Below are 8,646 nucleotides of genomic sequence, written 5' to 3'. Positions count from 1 at the left end.
ATACGAAACTACGTACTATTTTTAGGTACACAACCTTTGATCACGAACCTGTAAACAGTGGGGGAAAATCTAATTTATAGACAATCGGTGTATTTGATCTGGTAAGCACTAATGTCCCCTTATAATAATATGTATATTACTGTTATAAAAGTCCATAATATGTCCATCAGAAGAAAGGATTAAGCGAAAAATGAAAAAAATAGTATGATTTTTTCCATCGTCATTTCACAACACGTGAAGTATCTGGTAAGTAATAACTTTTTAAAACTACAAATAAAATTGTATGAAGCACAAAAGTGTAGATAAAAGTGTCATAAATTGACAGGTAAGTAAAAAAAATAATTTATTTTACACATTGTTGAAAAACAATTTTATATGGAAAGCAAGAGGAAGCACATGTACACAGCACCTGTAGTAAGAATGGCTAGAAAAGTAAAAATAAGTAAGAAATTTGGTAGAAGTTTAGGCAGACATAGGCAAAAAAGGAGAGAAAAACACAAAGGAAGACCAACCTATACAATTAAAAAGTCAAGGCAGTCCCAAAAGGAAAGTTTGAAGCTGATAATTAGAAAAATTCATAAGTTCTACAACACCACCATACGTAAAAACATACCAAAAGCATCCGTTTATGCATCCTTTGCTACTGGTTGTGAACTTAAGCTCAAGATTCGCAAGGTGAAAGATCTAAGCCCAAAAGGTTACCGTTTAATGAACTTAGATTGTTTACAATCGCATATATCAAACATTACAATGCATGCATGCTTATGTGCCGAAGCCATAAAAGTTACAAACCAAGGAAAACCACCCATAACACTTGAAACTGAGGTTCGTTCGTTTGGATTGGCTAGTGTGATGTTGGCGCAGTGTCAAGGGTGTCGCAAAAAGTTTTCTTTAGATAGTAGCCCAAAGGTCCCTGGGTCAAAACGCTTCGATATCAACGTGAGGGCTGTGTGGGGCAGTATGGTAACTGGGAATGGTCCGTCCCATCTAAATGAGTTTTTGGCCACACTGAATTCCCCCGGACTATCACAGCCCTCATTTACTGCAATAGAAACAGAGATCGGCCAGTGGTGGCACTCTATTCTAGAGAAGGACATGCTGTCAGCTGGGCAGGAGGAAAGACTTCTTGCCATCGATAGAAAGGATTTTCATGAAGAAGTGCCAGCTATAACGGTAATTACAGATGGAGGTTGGTCTAAACGTACCCATAAACATTCCTATAATGCAGCAGGGGGGTGGCCATAATTATTGGGAAAGAGACGAAGAAATTGTTACATATTGGCGTGAGAAATAAATACTGTTACATATGTAGCACCAATAATACGAAAGAACACATCTGTTTTAAAAATTGGGACCAAGACAGCCAGTCAATGGAGAGTGACGTTATTTTGCAAGGGTTTCTGGAAGCAGAGAAAAAACATGGAGTCAGGTACATGAGGATAGTAGGTGATGGTGATTCATCAGTATTTGTCAAAATCAGAGAGGAGGTACCAGGTTGGGGAAGATCAGTAAAAAAAGAGGAATGTGCTAATCATGTCTCAAAATGCTATAGGTCAAATTTAGAGAAACTTGTGACTGACAATCCCCTTTACAAAGGTAGGCATCATCTTTCAAAAACAACAAGAGTAAGGCTAGTAAGTGCTTTAAGATGTGCCATTCGAGTACGTTCAAAAGAATTCAAGGAGAAGAAATATGATAAACAAACTGCAATAAAGAAGTTAAATAATGACATAAGAAATTTGGTTCATCATGTTTTTGGTCAGCATGACCAGTGTTCTGATTTTTGTCAGGCCAAAAATCAAACTGCACCAACTTCTAACCCAAGTGATACAGATAATATCGAAACTGTAATAATTAATGACCAAATTAACTTTTGGACTGAAGGATCTTCCATTTCATGCCAGGAAGAGGCCCGTGGTGGTACAACTATTGATTACAGCAACGTTGAACAACATATTATTAGAGATGTCACATCAATACTTAATAGGATCGCTGAGAAATCTGATAGACTTTTGGGAAACGGCACTACCAACCTAGCTGAAAGCTGGATGCATATAAGGACAAAGTTTGATGGTGGTAAGGTTTACAACATTTGTAATAGGGGTTCATGGCATGCTCGTTGTTATGGTGGTGCTTTAAGGATGAACTTAGGTCCACAATGGTCTTGCAAGGTTTGGGAATCTTCTACAGGAACAGAACCTGGATTTTTCTATAGAAAACTTTATGCCCGTCATGAACAAACTTTAGCTAATTCCACCAGGTATAAATCAAAACCAAGTGTTCATAAACTTCGATGGAAAAAGAAATTCTCAAGCCTGAAAAAAAAAACACAAGAAAGGATACTAGAGCATATGGTCCAGAAGCTACTGATGTTGTAGAAGATGTCTCCACTACAGTACTTCAAAAACTTCAAGATAAATTTTTACAAACTCATATCAATCTTTCGGCCCAACAGTGTAAAGATATAACTACTTCTACAGTTCTTCAATCTCAGTCAGGTCTTTGGCATTCAGAAAGGGAAAAGAGAATAACTGCATCTAACTTTGGTTCAATTGTCAAAAGAAATCCATCTCTGCCTATTGCAAAATTTGTCCGTACCATTCTTTATTCGTCATTCAGTGGAAATCGTCACACAAAAAATGGTATTAACCAAGAAGACACAACAATAGAGGAATACAAACTAAAGAAAGCTGAAGAAAATGAAAATGTATCTGTAGAACGTAGTGGACTGGTCATACATCATACCGACAAATACTTGGCTGCTAGCCCAGATGGCATAGTTACTATATCCACAGGAGAAACTGGTATTATTGAAATAAAAAACTTACTACATTCTAAACCTTTAAACCTTTGGCAAGCATCAGAAAACAAAACATTCTGCTTAGAAAATATATCGGGGAAAACTGCAACTAAAGATTGAAATAAACAATTAATTTCCCCATAGGCGACAATGGTAGCCTTTTTCGAGATACAGACTTTAGAAAGTTGATTTTCTTAACGAAACCTTGCTAGAATCAAAGAAAAGTTATTATGACAGTATTTTTTGGTCCAAAAAATATAGGTTCGCGTTGCTTTTCTTAGCGTATTTTGTACTTATCTCCCATGTCTATCAATTTTGCCCTTAAAAATACGTGTCTTGTCCTAGCGTTGAAAAGTCATCTCAGTGCCTTTAGGGCTACGGAATAATTTTTATTTTGCCTTTTGTATAAAGCAGAGTGCACGAAGTCTCTAATAATAAAAAAACAACGGGCGCACATATCGACCAATCAGGATAAGTCATACTCTTAATTCTGAATACCATGTTATGCTCATAAAATGGCTGCGCCCATAAAATCTAATGGTGTATTGTAACCTATACGGCATTTAATACTTTCTTGTATCGTGCAATTCATAGTGCGTTAGATGCACAAATATATATGCCACAAATAAATCATCTTTAAAACGTTCTGGCAATCCTCTCTGAATTTTTACAATTTTTTATCGGAGGTGACCCCAGTCGAAAAATGTGAAGAAAAAAAATCTGTTTTTTTGAGTAAATGCGGTACTGCTAAAAAGGGCCTGAAGATAATGCCCACTTTCTCCAATGATTCTTTATATATCATCAAGTACTGATTATATTGATACCAAAACCAATCCAATATGTAACTACTACGGTGAATTTCGAACAACAGTTTTAAATGAAACCATTTTCGTAAAAAGGTACATTTTTGAAACAGACTATAGCATTTCAAAATATGAAATATGTGTGAAAATTTGTGTTTTAACATCGATAACTGTTTGTTAACTACAAAATGGCATGCCTATTCTTATTCTTTTATTTGTAATTCGTGTGAACATTTCAATGTTCGAAGGGGATCATTTTCGTACATTTTCGCTGAATTTGATAATTTCGATAACAGCATTTGGGTCGAGATTGTTATGTTTAAAAATCGATTTATATTCACAAACTCTAGATGTGTACTTGCTCTTTTCGAACAAATCAACAGAACTTCAGAAAATGACATATTCGCTCCACAGTAAGTCAAAAGTCGAGCCCACCCTTGTTTCTAAGGTAAAACGCAATACAAATATGAAACAGACTATAGCTTAAAAACTAGATAATCAATATTTCATTTGTCACCAAAAAATACGGTTTCACATCAAATGTCAAGTAAAATGGCTGTTTTTGACACTTTTTGAGCACTATGATAAAGAAATGTCGATGCTGTATAGATTGAAATAAACAATTAATTTCCCCATAGGCGACAATGGTAGCCTTTTTCGAGATACAGACTTTAGAAAGTTGATTTTCTTAACGAAACCTTGCTAGAATCAAAGAAAAGTTATTATGACAGTATTTTTTGGTCCAAAAAATATAGGTTCGCGTTGCTTTTCTTAGCGTATTTTGTACTTATCTCCCATGTCTATCAATTTTGCCCTTAAAAATACGTGTCTTGTCCTAGCGTTGAAAAGTCATCTCAGTGCCTTTAGGGCTACGGAATAATTTTTATTTTGCCTTTTGTATAAAGCAGAGTGCACGAAGTCTCTAATAATAAAAAACAACGGGCGCACATATCGACCAATCAGGATAAGTCATACTCTTAATTCTGAATACCATGTTATGCTCATAAAATGGCTGCGCCCATAAAATCTAATGGTGTATTGTAACCTATAAGAAAACCACAACTACTTTTACCAATGTCATGGACTTCTTAACATCTGCAATAAAGACTGGATTGATTTTGTGGTCCGCACATTGAATCCTCACCAAATTTTTATTCAGAGAATTTATCGAGATGTCTCTTTATGGGAAAATACAATGCTTCCGAAACTTCAGTCTTTTTACAACAAGGCAATACTTCCTGAATTAGCTTCACCAAGAGAGGGGAAAAGTCCAGGAATTAGAGAACCTGGGATGTGGGTAAGTCTGAAAATATGCACAAATGCATATATAATAAAAAGAAATGAGTCCTGATACCTATATGATAAAGTAATAACAAATGAAGATAATAAATTTAAAATAATATCAATTAAAGGTAGGTATTCATATCTTGTGCTATCATTTGTTAGTACATGATATAGCAAAACTCTTGACATTTATTCAAACCAAAATTACCAGAACAAGATGTATTATATATTTGACATACATTTATATACATGATTTTAAAATATAATCATGCTCAAATTGAAATGTATGCTACATAAAGGTTGTAAATAGTAAAAACAAAGGTATGTACATGTATCAAGGAGACAATCTCCCAAAAATACATACATATCTTTATTCATTTATTTAATTAGAAATTAACTTTGCTTCTTATAATCACTGAGGTAATATTTTTTATATGTAAAAGAAAGTGTAAGGTGTACGTACAATGATGTATGTCACTATTATATGTGTCAATGAAACAATATAGAAAAATATTACATAATCCGTTACCATGATAACAATGCTCAATAGGCCATACCACATAAAAAATGTCCATAAAAGCCCCTTTTATTTAATAAAATTATGTTAATCTTATTAAAATTGCTTAAAATCATTTAAAATTACTGCACATTTTCTACTATCATGACTGTATATGCTAAAATTTTCAGTGTTGCTGTCATTCTTCAGATTTGTTATTCAGTTGTATAAAACTACATGTATGCATTTGTGATAATATGATTTTTGTCATTGCAGTATGTCAACCCAGTAAAACCAAAGACACAAAAAGGAAAGCGGAAACAGTCTTCAACCTCATCAAATAAACAAACCAGGAAACGAAAATCAAGATCCAGTTCATCAGACTGATATCACTGACAATCAACCACAAGGGTCAGGTCAAATAAGTCAAAGGTAAAACAATCTTTGAATAGTAATTAAGAAAAATTGAAAAGTGATCAATTCTAAATTTGTCCTTTAGAAATATATATATTTATACATAATTATGTCAATGAGATAACATCTAAAAAAGTAGAAAGTGACAAAATTTACATTATCCTTCAACAGTGAACAACAGGCCATACAACACAACAAACAAATGTCTATGAAAGTTTGTTTTTATCAAAAATTATATCTACATACATGTTGATATTGCCTAATTACATACATGTATGTGCATTTTGAACTATCACAGGTGTGACACAATCGGCTTTAGGAAAGAATTATGCTCAAAATGTCATTTGTCCTTATGAAAGACATCACTGTTCTCAAGATGAAGAACAGCTATAAACATGCTGTTTCTTTTGCATCAACTTTTTTATGTAAATGTTCTGATTTTGTGTAATAAAAAAAACAAGCAAAGAACCAAGAAACACAAAAATAATAACAATTCAACAATTAGCTCTTCCATCATGAACTCTCTCCAAGAAATAGGAGTGATAGCAGGTGGACTAATATCCAGGATTTAAAGCTATTACATGTACTTCTTACATTGTCTTATATTCACATATAGTTTTTGCAATACTTTTTTCAAATGGGATGATGTATCATTGATGCATACCCCATTTCCTTATTTCTTCATATGTAACCACATAATATATAAGAAAAGATATGGCAAACATGATCACCCAGACACATGAATCTCCCTTGCTACAAGAAATAATAAGGGTGCATCAGAATCCTGCACTGTGATCAGTTTGTCGTAAAAAACAAAAGTAAAACTCCACAAAGCTTGCAAACATTTATTGTAAGTGATCTGGTCAACCTAAACCCCATATTGATGTTTCTTTGTTTATTATGAGACAAATATTTTATATGACAGGTTTTAATATTTTAGGAAAACAAGACAGAGACAAATTAAATTTTTGGGCCGAAGCATTAAATATGAATGGATAATTGATGAAACTTCACAACAAAAAGAATGGTATAAAGGGACTGTAGTATCTTTGTTATCTGGAACTGATGGAAGATTAACTGCCATTTATGAAGTGTTGTATGAGGGAGAGGATGAACCATTTGAAATTGACCATTTAATACAGGATTATCAATCTGGATCAGTGCAATTCATAGATGTGTAACAGTTTTATAAGAAAAAAGGTACTTTTGATAAATAAATATTTATTTTTCAGAGGAGAACTTGCTTCTTATGTAGTGTGGACTGTTGCTTACTGTTGAACATGTTGAAGGCCAAAAGGCAAACACTAAATGATGACATTTTTGCCATAATTATGTAGTATTTTGTTCTGCAATACATACTCCTTTCCTTATTAATGTCTGGAACCACCAAAATGATATTGGGTATATGTGAATTAGGCACCACAAAAGAAACATTTACAAACTAAAACTAACATCATTTATGAATTTTCCTGAAACTGTAGGGTTCATCAGTAAGCAGCAATAATGCAAGGAAACAAATATCAGACATTCAAATTAAAATACCATAAATAATAGTTATACCTATAATTAAGCAAAATAGGCAAAGTATTGCACGTGAAAAATCAGATATCATATAACAGAAAACAACAAAAAAATGTCTTGTTTGGGGACAGGTAAACAAATAAAATTATGTCACCATTCACCCGAATATTGTCAAAAGACATGAAAGTTCTTGTGAAATATCATATTTGATGTTCTAGTTATTTTGATTTTTATTGAACTAATATATCATGTATATGATTCTGTTAAACTTACTTATTGTTACTTATATCTACATATTGTATATGGTCATGATGGTTTGCAACAAAATTTCGCACATACTTGATCCAAAATACCAAAGTGGGTTTTCAGGCTCAATATTGTAAAACCATAACCTGCATGCATGCACACACAGCTTCTTGAATTAAAATGATGTTATGCTAGAATTTAGTGCCATAATGTTGATTACTTTTATACAAGAATTATAATTCTTGAACAAATGAAGGGTTTAATCAATCAATTTGTAATCCCCCCCCCCCCCCCCCACACACACACACATCATTATCCAGTTTTGCAAAGAAGTATTTGCTACAGTTGTTTGCATTATTTGTAATAAAACATAAATTGTATTGAACCTTTTCCAACTTTCATTTTCAAAAACATATTTTAAATATTGTAAGATTCATATATATGTTATTTAGTAACACTGTGCTCCATACTTTAAAAAAAAATAGTTCCAAAACAAAAATGGCCTTCAATTTTTCTTAAATGCCACACATTTAAATCACTGAATATGACCTGTTGCATGCATTTTAATGTTAATAAATGGTAGCTTGTACTAGATAGACACTTGATTTATACTTTAAAGTCTTTTTTTCAGGGTTTTTGTGACTTAGGACATTACTGGATTTTTTAGAAGATGGACTTACTTGTATACAGAATTTTTGACTTATGAACATATATTGTTGTTTAGAATTGTTTAATTTGAATAGTGCCCATCACAAGGAAGATTTTGATATATAATATGGTATGTTTTATCCAGTATATAGTCTGATATTAAAGTTTAAAGTTGAACATGATTTTGACTTTAGCGGAACCTTAAAACGTTTAATCCCGCTCCAAATGTTTGCACCTGTACTATGTCAGGAATCTAATGTACAGTAGTTGTCGGACTCGTTTGTTTATGTAATTTATACGTTTTTCTCGGTTTTTATGCTCCATTTATGGGCATTATGTTTTCTGGTCTGTGCGTCCTTCCGTCCGTTCGTTCGTCCCACTTCAGGTTGAAGTTTTTGGTCGAGGTAGTTTTTGATGAAGTTGAAGTCCAATCA

The 8,646-nt window shown here is 33.2% G+C and overlaps 1 long non-coding RNA gene and 1 pseudogene across 1 annotated transcript; both read left to right on the top strand.

Moving 5' to 3' along the window:
• The first annotated feature begins 951 nt into the window (after positions 1 to 951).
• On the top strand, positions 952 to 5,116 carry LOC139482587 (uncharacterized; annotated as a pseudogene).
• A 650-nt stretch (positions 5,117 to 5,766) lies between these two features.
• Positions 5,767 to 8,389, top strand: LOC139519451 (uncharacterized). Its single transcript, XR_011663592.1, has 3 exons — positions 5,767 to 5,815; positions 6,738 to 6,997; positions 8,196 to 8,389. It is a non-coding gene; the product is annotated as an uncharacterized lncRNA (long non-coding RNA).
• Positions 8,390 to 8,646: the final 257 nt, after the last annotated feature.

Source organism: Mytilus edulis, chromosome 1, assembly GCF_963676685.1.
Source record: "Mytilus edulis chromosome 1, xbMytEdul2.2, whole genome shotgun sequence".
NCBI classification, from domain to species: Eukaryota; Metazoa; Mollusca; class Bivalvia; order Mytilida; family Mytilidae; genus Mytilus; species Mytilus edulis.
The sequence above is the reverse complement of the archived record's forward strand: the minus strand, read 5'-3'. Positions and strand labels throughout refer to the sequence as shown.